This window comes from Lissotriton vulgaris, chromosome 2_1, assembly GCF_964263255.1.
Source record: "Lissotriton vulgaris chromosome 2_1, aLisVul1.2, whole genome shotgun sequence".
Classification (NCBI taxonomy): domain Eukaryota; kingdom Metazoa; phylum Chordata; class Amphibia; order Caudata; family Salamandridae; genus Lissotriton; species Lissotriton vulgaris.
The window spans coordinates 992,352,654-992,367,140 of NC_141687.1; positions in this window are offsets into that span (position 1 = coordinate 992,352,654).

Genomic DNA, 14,487 nt, shown 5'->3' on the forward strand with positions numbered 1-14,487 from the left:
TTTTATAGCACCTCTTATTCCAGTGTAAGGTGACAGAGCACTTTAAATCGCACACGCATTGCACAGAGACAATTATATGTGTGTTGAAAATGTTACATCAGACAGGACTACAAGGTGTAGGAGTCACATGTCATCCATACTGGTAGGCAATATAATTTGAGTCCTTGTTCTGGAAAAGCACAAATTCAAAATGGAAAACGTAACACCATTGTTAGGGTTCTCTTCAATAATAAGAAATGTTATTTTAATTGATGCCTGAAAATTGCTGGAGGGCAGGAATTATGCAGAAATTACGCCCCCACCCCAAGTCGAGGCCCGGTGGGTGGCACCGATCGCACCGCTCAAGAGCCGGCCCTTTTCAGACCAGCCTTAGAACCCATTTAAGTGACACAGTTGCAATTGTGTATTAAATTATAGAATACAGTAAAAACACAGAAAAGTACAAACAGGTTTCCACTCTTTATCATAAACTGTAATAAAAGAGTGTTTGGTGGCAGACCCACTGCTCACACTGTAAAAGTCCATGCAGGCATAATAGAGGTGAATACACTCTGGAAAAAGTACATGTCCTTGACCTTTTGATTGTTCTATATGATGTGATACATTTACAGAAGATAAGGTAATTTTCACATCAGAGCTGAGGGACCTCAATGTTCTATGGACCATGCTTTGATTTATGGTGAACCTGTTGGAACCCTAATGATTTATGTGCAGTAATGCTGTTTGTCCTTCTAGTAATGAATGTATATTATGGTATTTGACTAGCACAAATATTTCCAAAACGCAGTGAAGCACTGTACTTGATGTCCAATACACATTGTATGTAAACTGTGGTTCTGTGGAGGATGAATCACAGAGACATGTGATAATCAACCATCAATCACCAATTATCGTTGCATAACATCAATGTTAACCACACTTTTTTAGCTTGAAAAAAAGGAATCATCATTATTATGGGCAGCGGTGGTCGGTAGTGGGAGTACCTGCTGGGCGGTGACGTGGGGAGGGGGAGGGGCATGGTGGGGGGTAGTAATCTATGGATTACGGAGCTTTACAGGTAAGTAAACATATAAATAAATAAAACGTATTTCGTTGCTTGCACTGCATCCCCAAATGCGATGCAGTGCGCCCAATGAAATTATTTTTATTTATTTATATGTTTACTTACCTGTAAAGCTCTGTAATCCATAGATCACTACCCCCAACCCTGCCCCTCCCCACGTCACCGCCCAACAGTTACTCCCACTACCGACCGCGGCTGAATATGGAATCCTGTACTCCCCACCCCTCTGCACATTATAAATAATTATGCTACTTGCTGAGTAAGCCACAGGCAGAGTGTTTCTGTAATGGGAGATGCCATAGCCTTAAAACGTATCTATGTAATAAGTAAGCAAGAGAGATCTGCCGCTATCCTGACATCTGTGAGGGCCTCCTTCAAGGACCTGTTTACAGTCTCTATCACTGAAGGGTCGGTCTGGTCAATAGGTTGCATTCTCTCTTGTAAGAGAGGCTACTGAAAGGGTGTTGGGCTGCCATGCATGGCAGGCTGATGGGGAAATGATCATGGCGGGGGCCCTTCCTGTTAGAGTGGAGCCACCATGTGAGGCAGAGTGTTGGACCTGGCCCTTTTTGCAGGTTTATCTCCCGACTTTTTGCCTTTTGCCTGTTTAGTTGGTTTTAGGTCTCTGAGCCCTTTACAACTGCTATTCAATGCTAAAGTAAATATGCTGTCCATGTAAATTGTGTTACTGATTGGTATATCCATGATTGGCATATTTGATTCACTTACAAGTCCCTAGTAATGGGCACAGGTGTGCCCAAGGACTGTAAATCAAATGCTACTAGTGGGCCTGCAGCATTAGTTGTTCTACCCACATAAATAGCATTTATAGCACAGGGTCATGGCATCTTCTGTCAGACGTGATCCGGTGCACTTTCCTGCGTCTTAAAACTCTGGTGTAGTCATCAATCAAGTTGCACTGGTTGTATGGACCCTTGATTGTCGACTGAAAGTGTATAAAAGGAGCCAGCAGCAGCACAAAATTTCCATTACAGTGAAACCAAGTTGCTCACAGAAACGACAGAGAGGATGATGGTCAAACCAGGAAGGCTGTGTTTACCAATTGAGTTAAATTTACCAATCAATCTATCAGTGAATCAGTTTATGCTATAATCCTATATATTCATTCAGTCATACAATCTAAATTTGTATGTTATGAAGAAGATTCAAAATATAATGATGTACAAAACAGGCAAAGAATAGGTACTGTATAACAACTTCCCTAAGCTAAATAAGGCATCCAACGTGGTAAGTGACATTTTAAGAGGTAGGTGTCAGCATCTGTTGAACCAAGTTAAGGTTAATGAGAAATAGAGACAGGTCTTCAAGGATGAAGCTCAGCACCATGGGTTAGGGAAATCAGTAGAGTTTGGTAAAGGCCTTACCTTTGCGAAGTCAGGTCAGAATCTTCTAACCTATAATAATAAAAAGCACACAATTGATATGAAATGGAAGGCTCTGCAAACTTTCCCAGACCATCCACTCTGTATGGGCATATCAGGATGCATCATCTTCTGGGAGCAGGTAAACTCTTTCCCATCACCACACAAAAAAGCCCACAGCTACACAGCCTTGGAAAGTATTGATGTTTTGGTCTGCTTGGGAGAGGAGGCTCTCCCTCATTACCACTAAGTGCTCCCTTATCTAACACACAAAACAAAAGTAGATAATGAAGTAGATAGCAGACCTGAAATTTAAAGAAAACATGAGAATAGTTTGAGAAGAACAGTCCATTTAAAATACAAGTAAAACTTTAAAAAGGGTTTGGTCAGACTTAACACCTACTGGCAGGCAGGCTAAGTGTTAGAAATCTTAATTACGGTTTCTGGTATCCCATGAGTAATACATTGATTATACATCAATTATGAGTGCGATTGATTTTGAGTGCTATTATGCTGCCATACGTTAACACAGATTAAAATATTAGCGTATTGAGTGACATATGGTTAGTAAAGGGGTGAAGCCTTTAATTACTCTTCTCCACATGCATTGCAGGGGGGTGGGTCACTGAGTGAGGCAGGTTGCCGGGCAGTTGAGCATGGCAGCGCCCTCCAGCCTCAGCAGCATACGGTCTTTCATGTGTATCTTTGCTGCTGTACATGTGAGTCTGAGGGGACATTGCTAGCCACGCATTGTGATAACAAAACATGTTATGAATTAAAATATAATCACTGCACCATTATAAGGAAATTTGTGGTTCTCGCGAATCCATATCACAATAATCAGCGTTGATAAAATGAGACATTATTCAGTATTTTAAAGCGTAGTTGTGAGTAGTGTGTTTTTCAGTAGTCTTCACTGGCATGAACACTGCAAATTGTTTTCATATGTCTTGCTCAACAGCAGAAGCGGCAAAGGGTTAAAAGCAGATTAAGTGTCAGTAGAATGACAGGTGGCATGAGGGTCTGAGGCATGGGAGCCACTGTGTGCCCCAGAGATCTCCATGGTCTTTCGTTGATTTTCTGACCTTATCACTGCAGGCACTGACTGTTCTCAGATCCCAGTGATGGAATTACCTTCCTTCAGCTGCAGGTGCTTCCCCTGCTGCTGAACCCATGAGGTCACTGTAAAAGCTGGCCAAACAGCAAGTTGTCTAAAATCAATTTGATCTCCTGCCATTGGGCTGAAAAGCCTACCGCTGCTAACTTTGTTCCAGTCTAAATGTGGATCAATTGATCGAGCAGAGGTATTTAAGCAACTCTCAGCTGCTTGTCTCTTGCTCTCCTCCACAGAACATATGCAAGAGATTGTGGGACATACTAGCAAGGCATAGCAATATTTATCGCAAAATGCGCGTAGCACATTTTTTTTTATCGCTGCCTATCGCTGGATATGTTAGCGGAGAAAACATGCTATTAGCAACGTTTTTCTCCATTGTGCTAAAATATCCAGCAATAGCAGCGAAATGCATGAATATCGCTGGAAATCCAACGATATTCACGCATTAACGGCAATGGGGACTTAACCTGAAAATCCACCTCCCATCGGATAAACAGGTAAGGCATGTTTTCAGCAGGCGTTAGATTATAGGAATAATCGCGCTTAGTGCGATTTATTTTATTGCTTTGCCTGCCTTGCTAATAGGCGATAGCTGTGTTAGCGACTGCTTTCACTCGCTAACAGTTTGGGTACGCCCACTTTGCATGTCATTAGCGATCAATATCGCTGACATGCAAAGCGGGCCCCAAACCGGTTGCTATCGCCTAAAAGCTATCGCTAACTGCTGTTAGCGACAGCTTGCTGATAGGGCGATAAAAATATTGCCGCTTTAGCGGCAAAAAGTGCTGCTAAAGCGGCGATATGGCCCTTACTAATATGCCCCTTTGTTTTCTGCTCATCATTATTGCATTACATAGACCACTACAGTAATTACATAGGGCCATATTAGCAAGAAGCTTGTTAAAATTATCGCCGTTTTAGCTGCAGGAAACTGCTGCTAAAGCGGCGATAATGGGCTTAATAATATGCGCTATAGAATTCCAATAGAAGCCCAGGTTAGATGTCGTGCACATCTAACCTGGGCTTCTATTGGAATTCTATAACGTATATTAGCAAGCCCATTATCGTCATTTTAGCGGCAGTTTCCTGCCGCTAAAACGGCGATAATTTTAACAAGCTTCTTACTAATATGCCCCATAGTTTCTTTGAAGTTACTGAGTTGTACATAATAAAAAAGACATTATCAAATTTTCCAATCTGTTTTGCAATATAACCAATCCATATTCTGACACAAGATTGAAACATTTAAGATTTTTGCATGTAAAATCTACAATCCTGAAATCGTAAACTGAGGGTGGGCTGAAGAATTATAAAAGAACGCGTTCCTTTGCAGAGTTCAATTCCTTGTTCGTGGAGATGAATAAAACATTCTGTCGCTTCTGATAAGGAACGTGGGTGCTGGCGACGAATCTCTTCGCACGCAAGCGGCACGCATTCATATAACTTGAGTAAAATGTCGCAGCGGGAACTCTTTTTCTTCAGCTGCAACTTAGCTGAGTGGGTTCATGCACTGACTGCAGAAAAATGTGTCCAACTTGCAGGCCATAGGTTTGAGAAAGAACTCCACATTTCATCTTTCTGACAGTGATAACATAAATATCGTGCTGGCTAATTGCATCTTCTCTTACAGTGGTGGTACAAAATAAAGGAGTATGGTAAAAGAGGGCCATTTAATGCACTGATGATACAGAGAAGGTCGCAGGTCTTCATGACGTCATAAGCCGCATTAGTTAATCATAAATCGACTTGTAGGTCGCAGATAATACCTTAAACTTGAGTATTGGCAAAAGAGAAATCTTTATTTCGGAGGTTCACAAGAGACCAGCGGCCACATGCATCAACCTATTTAGGAAGTGCAAACGGTGCGAATCGGTAAATTCGGCCGTTTGCGATTCCTAAATACGTTTTTGGGATGCATCATGCATTTTTGTGAAATTCGCTATTTTTTGCGATTTCCAAAAATGCAATTGCTTTTAAGGAATCGCAAATTTGCGATTCCTTAAAAGCAATGCATGATTGTGTTTCAAATTGCGAATTCGCAATTAGGGGGTGCAAATTACAACGAGGGTGAACCTCGTGGTAATTTGCGAAAATGTATTAAAATGCTAAAATTGCATTTTAAAACACTGTCATGTTACAGACACACATGTCCTTAGGACATGTGTGTGTGAAACATGCACTTCAAAATACATTTAAGGGGTGCATTAACATTTTGCGAATCGCTAATTGAAATTCGCAAAATGTCAATGCCTTCCCATTGATTCCTATGGGCCTTTTGGCCCGTAGGAATCAATGGGAATTGCGAAATCGCAAATTAGAATTCGCATAATATTTGCGATTCGGTAAAAATTGCGATTTTTACCGAATCGCAAATATTATGCGATTTAAATCATGCATCCCATTTTGCGATTCCTTATTTGCGATTCCTGAAAAATCGCAAATAAGGAATCGCAAAACCTTACAATGATGCATGTGGCCACTAGTCAACTGATAGGTGGCTCACTGTTCTCCCTTACTTTGTGCCCTCGGTTAGCAACCTTGGTGTTATAGTAAAATATTTAAAGCAAACACCAATATATATAGATATTTTTTAAATCCTGCTTTTATTTTTCTTTAAGCTCCATAAGGGAATTCACCAGTTTTTGCACTGTTAAAAGGCGTGTTGCCGGACCACTCTGCTTTCACGCCCTGACAACTGCAGTGAGTTGCACCTGCGCGCCCGTAAAGGCCTTCAATGCAAGCTTCCACTACTTCGAAAATCTGTCTGCTCGAAGACGACGTTGCTTCTACACAGACGTACTCGCATGTCTGGCTGATCTTCATTGCTGCCCGTAGGAAAACGAATATTGTTTAAGAGTCTCTATAGATTTATCAACATTAACTATGTTATGCTGGAGACAGAACAAACCCATATATTCCTAACATGTCTCTTGGATCGGCTAAAGCTCCGCCGATTCCCCAGTGTGTGTGTATGGAATAATTTAGAAACCATTTAAAGACATCTGCTGTGATTTTCCATTACCGGACATCAAATACGTGCTTTTTTGCAATAAATATATTTTATTATTCTTCCCCTCGTAACATGACAAAATATACATAAGATTTCTTTCTATATGCCTACTCAGAGAATCACATGCATATATGATAGCTAGAATATAAAATAGAAAAAGATATGCTCGGGGGCTCATACCACTTCAAAGACCTTCAAGAAGAACTATGTTCTGCTCGAGTCGAGACAGAATAAACCCATATATTCCTAACATGTCTCTCTGGTCGGCTAAAGCCCTGCTGATTACCCAGTGTGTGCGTATGGAATAATTTATTAACCATTTTAAGACATCTGCTGTGATTTTCTATTACCGGACAACATATCAATTCGTGCTTTTTTGGACTAATCATTTTTTTTATTTTTCCCTTCATAACGTCACATAAGATACATATGATTTCTTTCTAGATGTCTAGTCAGAGAATCACATACACATATGATAGATAGAATATAAAATAGAAGAAGATATGCTGGGGGGTCCGGGTTCATACCACTTCAAAGACCTTCAGTGAGGTGGATTGTTTACTGTATACACAGTCTACGTAGTAAATCGTTGCAGAGCTTTAACAAGAATGAAGTCTAAGAGCTGATACACTTCCCCCCTCTGTAAGCATGATGCAGTACATATATACCAATAGATGCACTAAATTTTTTTATTAGCAGTAGTTTCTTGTTTTGTTTCTCTTCCTGTATCTGGTTCCCTTCATGCATTAACTGCACTATGAATAGAAATGTTGTCATTCTCTGTTAGAAACTGGGTTTCTGGTTGGCAGAGGTATGCACCGTTTCCAGGCAGGAACCAGAATCCTAGTCAGTGTAAGTCAGATACACACCATAAGTTAACCTGTGCACAGTGCACACCATCTGGTAGCTTGGCACAGAGCAGGCAGTCTTAACTTAATAGGCAATGTGTAAAGTATTTGCCGAACACTTAAAAAAATAACACCATGAAAGCACAACAATAAGACTCCACACCAGTTTGGAAAAATAGATTATGGTTTTATGACTAACATAAGACCAATATGACAAAACTCCAATGAGAAGACGGTGAGATATGAATTTTTAAGGATTAAATGTAAAAATAGCGCGTAGAAGCAATAAGCACATATGTGGGTCATCTGGTTGTGCTCGACCGGGGCAAAGTCAAGAGTTCAGGCCAGATGATGGAGCATGGACCAGATACAGGCGCCACTTAAGGCTCGCTGAACAAAGTACCTTGATCATGTTCTCAACAGCAGGATGTGGGGTGCAGTTGAGTGATGCGTCAGTGTTGATACTGCAGTCAAGGTGATGCTTCTATTTTCAACATCCAACAATGGTGATGCATCGGTTTCCGAAGATGAAGCGCTGAAGCGCCGAAGCTGAGAAGCGTTGGCTCCGAAGCTGATGCTGTGCGTTTCTCCATGCAGTCGTGGAGATACATCAATCGTCTCTTACTGCAGTAACGGCAATGCTGTGATTCCAATGCGTCGGTTCTGAAGGCAATTCGCTGGTTCCGAGTGCAATATGCCAGTTCTGCTTCTGCTACACTAGCGTTGCATCGATTCTGCTTCCTGCAGCAGAGGATGCGTTGGTTCCACGGGTGCAAGCACCGGGTTCCACTGCCAATGTACCAGGTACAGGAGCAGCAGGTGAGACTTTAATATCCCTGAGTCTCAAAAGAGGAGGCACGGCAGCATACCCTTGGAGGGCACACTGGGTTCAAGCAATAGTCCAGTTCTTCCACAACAGGAGCAGAGGGTAGAAGACAGCAGGGGAGCATAGCAGAAAAGCAGTTCTTCCAGAGCAGCAGTCCAGCAGAGTGGCTGTCCTTGTAGCAGCACAGTAGTCCTTCGTCCTGGCAAAGTTTCTTTCTGGCCTAGAAGTGTCTGATTTGGTGGGGTTAGAGACCCAGTACTCAAACTCAGATGTGCCTTTGAAGAATATGTGACTTCAAAGAGGGGCTTCGAGGTGCACAGAGGTCGCCCTTCCCAGCCCAGGCTCCAGACTCACTACAGGGGGGTATTCAATCCTTTGTATGGGGACAGGACGCTGCTCATTCAGGTGTACGTGTCAGTTCTTCCCGTCCTTCCTGCCCATGGTGACCCATCAGGATGCAGATGGCTGCTCAGTCATACCTAACATTACTTTGTGTGTGGCAGTCTAGAGGGAATGTACAGAGTCCAGCTGTCACCCACCCTAGACATGTATTGGAGACAGGCAGCAGGAACACAGAGCTTTAAGATCAGAGAACTGCCATCTTTCTAAAAGTGGCATTTCTACAATAGTAATGTGAAATCCACCGTTGGCAGAAAGGAGTATTTATCATTACTATCCCAATGATAGTAAATATGAGTGGGCTACTCCTTCCCAATCAGGAATTACAGCCTAAAAGTGTAATAAGAAATTCTCAATATTACCCTATGAAAGGAGTAGGCAGCACATTAGTAACACATACATTTAGGTGTTTTTCACTACCAGGACATGTACAATTTAAAACTGCATGTCCTACCATTTACTTACACTGCACCCTGCTCCATGGGCTACCTAGGGTCTACATTAGCGACGACTTATATGTAAGAAAATGGGAGTTTAAGGCTTGGCAAAGGGTTTTAAATGGCAAGTTGATGTGGAAGTGTAAACCGTTTATGCAATGGCAGGTCTGAGACATGTTTAAAGGACTTCTTGTGTGGGTGGCACAATTAGTGCTGCATAAGTCGTGATCCTGACAAGTTCAGCAAGCCATTCTTCATTTGTCCGGTCCGTAGGTTTTTTCCAATGAAGAAGCATACCGATTTGTACACTATCCGGGCAATGATATTGCTCCCTATCAGCACCTATGTTTAGTGGCTATTATACTGTCTGACATGCTATGTAAGACTGCTGGGCGGGGGGTATTTGTTACGTAATTCTAGAATTTGATGATATAGTAATCCCAACATTCAGAATGATAAAGGAGAAGAGCTTTATGCAGACCTGTAGGATACCATTAACAATTTTACAGGGTCTTATAATAAGAACATTTCAGTGTGAATTATTTCCATAGCTTATTGTGTGTGGCAAGCAATCCTTTCCATTCTTTGAGAGAATACTCATGGTGCACAGGTATCCTGCCAGAAATATTGTGATGTGAGCAATGTTGGTTTAGAGTCCCTGAAATCTATGATCATACCATAAAGACCTGATAAGACATCTTACGGTTTCTCTATATGGTTCCTTAAAGGTGTGGGTGGGATGTGGATGGGAGTTCTGCCACATCAGTTCAGATGCAATATACAAGTTGGCAATGTCTCAATAGCTGCCTCTGGCTAAGACTGAAGTGAGATTGTAAATTGTGAAAGTCTGAAATGTAATTCTTATTAATTAAGTGATCTATTGATACACATGGCTTCCCTTTTGGGATAAAGGCCAGATTTCCCTTCTATCATTATTTCATTGTTGTGCCATATAGGTGGTGAAGTATAGAGCCAGGAGTAATTCCACACTATGATGTGCATTGACTTTCACATTTTCAACATGATAGTTACCATGGGGTTATTGACAATATAGATGGTCTATGTTTTATTTCCTGTCTAAGATTTCACATTATTCAGTTTCCTAGTGTGGAGGTGTCTGTAGAAGTCATACGGAAATTATAATTGCAAGAGATTATTAGCCACACATGTATCTATCTGAGGTACTTGTATTCCACCCACTTCTATAGGTGCATACAGTTTGCTAATTTTCAAGTGTGGTCTTGCACATCCCCATATACATTTTTTGATTGTGGCATCTTTATAGATGCATTTTGTTATTTTATTAATCAAGGTGAGCTATTTCGGGACATAACTGAATTGTGGGGCACCCATCATTTTGACACCTTTCATTTTGTCCCATGAACGCAGGTGGAATTGAGACCCTTTTTCAAAGACTATTTGTGTTTTTTCTATATGTGGTAAGACGTTATCTTTCGCCATCCCCTGTAGACCTTGTTTAGTAGTATGCCCAAATAACATATGCCCTTGTGAACACACTTTATTGGGAGATCTGATATGCTGGCTCTGATAGTACTGCAGGACATGGAATTGTTTCACATTTCCTCCAATTGAATTTTTACCTTAAGAACAGGGAGAATGAGTTTGTTAGTGATGTCAATGCTGGGAGGGGTGACTGTGGTTGGGAGAGCGACATGAGAATATTATCAACACAGATTAATACGTTTATTGAGCCTGCTCATACAGGAATTCCATAATCGACTTTAGGGATCGAATAGCAAGGACCAATAAAAAAGGAGAGGATGTAGGGGGCAACCCTGTCTCCTCCCACATTGCATTGATGAGGCAGGAGAGCAATCCGTCACAAATATTCTGTGATGTCAGAGATTTATAAGGGCATTTCACTTTAGATAAAAAGTCTTGGATCAGTTTGAATTTGTCGATTTTCTAGAATAGGTATTCCCATGACACTCTATTGAATGCTTTTTAAGAGCCAACTGGGCACTGCTAGTCATTCGTCTGGTGTATCTGGAGTCCCAAAGCAAATGTGAAACTTATGAGAAGGTTTCCTGATGATATACCCATGACAAAGCTGACTTTTGAATGCCGTAAGAGTCTTGGAATGACACTACACAGATTGGTGGCTACCACTTCTGCCAATATTTTAAAAATGTTTTAACATCAACACCATCATACAATTATCACGTCAGGGTATTTTGATTCATGTAATTTGCTTTTGTATACTTATGTGAAATTCCACACAAAGTAGCAAATTTATGAGAAATACAAAACTGGTATTTAGCACTACATTTTAGCACTAATGCACCCTTGCTTCAATTTTGGACACGAGAGCTAAGCAAAAGTACAAGAAGCCCAACTGTTGTGAACAACAGCCACTCAAATTCTGGTTGTTCTCATTGTTCCTGTGCTCCCACACTATGTAACGTAATGGCATAGTTTCACCTAGCAAGCATAACACAACATTACACTGACCTAAAATACCCTTTACCAGGGCCTAGTGATGATAGCTTTGTTCTATATAGACATACTGATCCTGTTGTTCCAGCATCTTTAAAGAACTCATATAACATTGGGGAAATTTGGGTCTTGCATGTTTTGAAAAACTTTCCAGGGAAACAATATGGACGCAGGGATCTGCATGTAGAGAGATATGAAATTGGCTCCCTGATATCTTCCAAAGATAGTCTGCCAATAAAATAGTCTCATCGGTCTTCATTCATTGAGGGCAATTTAAGGTCCCTCTGGAACCTTTCTTCAAAGAGAGTCATGTCATTCTGGGCAGCAGTGCAAAGGACTTCATAACATGATGAAATGATCTCGGTGATGTCCTCAGGATTTGTTAATAATTTGCTTTGAGAATTCCTTGTCTCTTCTTTGGAAAATTGGTATTCTCTTTGTTGCAAATGGAGTGTCAGCATTCTACTGGTTTTCTCAAACCACTGATAGTTGCAATGTTTGAGTCTTACTAGAGCATTGTGAACAAAATTATATAGAGCAAACATCTCGACTTCGATATGTTGCCTTAATGTGGCTGTGGTGTATTCAGTTATTAGTGAGGCAATACAATTTTCAGGTCTATATCAACTGCCGTTTTTTTCTTGCCTACTGCTGAATCATTCATCAGCAATTGCTCTTGGCTCCTTTTCCTGCCACCTAGATGATTTGAGCTGACTTGACCAAGTGGCCATATTCTTCTCTGAATACAGGATTATGTGTTTTAAGGAGGTGTTTGTTCCTCTAGCAGCTTGTTTTTGACTGCTTGCATGCTCTATTATTGTATTGGAGGTGTGACACATCTGAGTGTAAGGTCTCCTATTGTGGGTGAGTGGTAAGTTATTCCATCTGACAGAATATCTACATATCTAGAGATTGGATGATCGCCATATTACATCCAGATTATGTTCAGTTGTAAGGTCCTTCAATGGTCATGGCATGCTGATTTTATTTAACAATTTTCCCGATCCAATCAAGGATTGTATCCAAGGCTAAATTCCAGTCCAAATACGCCTTTATGCAATTTCCTCTGAGCTTAGTTAGGAACATTGATAACTTCTCCATAAATATGATTTTGTAGGTATTTAGTGTGTATATAGCACCCAGTATAAGTATCTGTCCTGAGATTTTGATTTTTGTAAATGTGTATCTTCTTTCTGGGACTTGCCACATCAAGAGGATAATGTGTGGAAGTGATTTCCATATCAATATTGCTACACCACATTTCCTGAGTGGATACGTGTGATGTTCTTCAGAGTTGTTGTCTATTAGTTGGTGGCTGCTGCCAGTAACATTTTTGGCTATCTGTCTCTTTTGGGAAGAGATGGGTTTCCTATAATAGTGCTATTTCTGCCATCTTTTGTTCATATATTTTAACATCTTACTGCACTTAATGTAATGAGATAAGCTATTTGTATTCAATATTAAAATGCACAGAGGTTTATTAATGGCTCACCTGGTAGGTGTGGTCATATGCGGAAAAGGTTGTGGGGATACTTTACTATGATATTTTGGGTATGGCAGGTTGTAACGGGATTAAAAAAGATTTGACCAGTGTGGCTGGTCGAATCTAATCTTCTAAAAGAGATTCGATGTTTGGTCTGCTGTGTTTGTTCTGAAGAAGTTGGCTCTACATATTAATGTGTATAAAAATCCTACTACCTGACAATGTTTAGATCTGTGGAACACAAATCAACCTTAGGTCTTGGGCCAAAGTCTGTGGTGGTTCAGCCAGCTTGTGAGAAAGTCACTGGGCAGTTTCAAGATGATATAGTGGGGTAGGGCTGCATGATTAATGAGAGCTTGTCGAAGCATGTTAGGAAATGGCTTTATATTCTCAATGAGGTCAAGGTGTCTTGTTATTATTATTATTATTAATAAAGGAAATTTGTATACAAAGAGCGCAACTAAACCCGTAGGCATCAAGGCGCTGAGGATGGAACCAGAGAGCTCAAATATCACCAGCGGGGGAATTAGAGATAGGCTTCTTGGAATACCCAGGTCTTGAGTGCCTTACGGAACAGAGTGTGTGAGGAAATCACTTTGAGATCATTGGGGAGCGTATTCCAAAGTTTGGGTGCGAGGAAGCGTAAAGACCTTCCGCCCCACCTGACCTTGGCTATACGGGGGACAGCAAGCAAGTTTTTACTGGAAGAGCGGAGTGTTCTCCCAGGGATATAATGGTCCACCAGGGCACGAATAGCCTCTGGTCCAGATTCATTGAGGGCGCGGTGAGTAAGGCATAAAGCCTTAAAATTAATCCTTGCCTGCATGGGAAGCCAGTGCATGTCTTTTCTGATGGGGGTGCCGGAGGAACGTTTAGGGGCGCCGACAACAGACCGGGCAGCCGCATTCTGCACGGTCTGGAGGCGCTGGATCAGACCACTGCTAATGCCAAGGTATAGGGCATTGCAATAGTCGAGTCTGGAGGCAATGACCGCTATTGCTACCTGTTTGCGTGCCTCGGGTGAAAGATAGTGAGTGATTTTTCTTAAAATACTCAGGGCATTGCAACAGGTGGACACAGTCCTACTGACCTGCTTGTCTAGGGAGAGGGAGGTGTCCAATATGACCCCAAGGTTGCGGGCAGAAGAGGTCGGCAGAGGGCAGGCCCCAAGGACCGACGGCCACCAGTCCATGGACCAGGTCTCACTTTTGCCCCCAAAAATGAGGACCTCCGTTTTCTCCCCATTCAACTTAAGGAAGTTCTTGACCATCCATCCGGCGACCGCCTCCATACAGTTTTTGAAGTTATGCGCAGTTATGCTCGCAGATTGAGAGATGGAGGCCATAATCTGCGTGTTGTCGGAGAGAACTTCCAACCAAAAGGATCTTATAAGCCTGGCGAGAGGGGCGACATAGACGTTAAAAAGCACCGGGCTCAGTTAGGAGCCCTGGGGGACCCCACACTT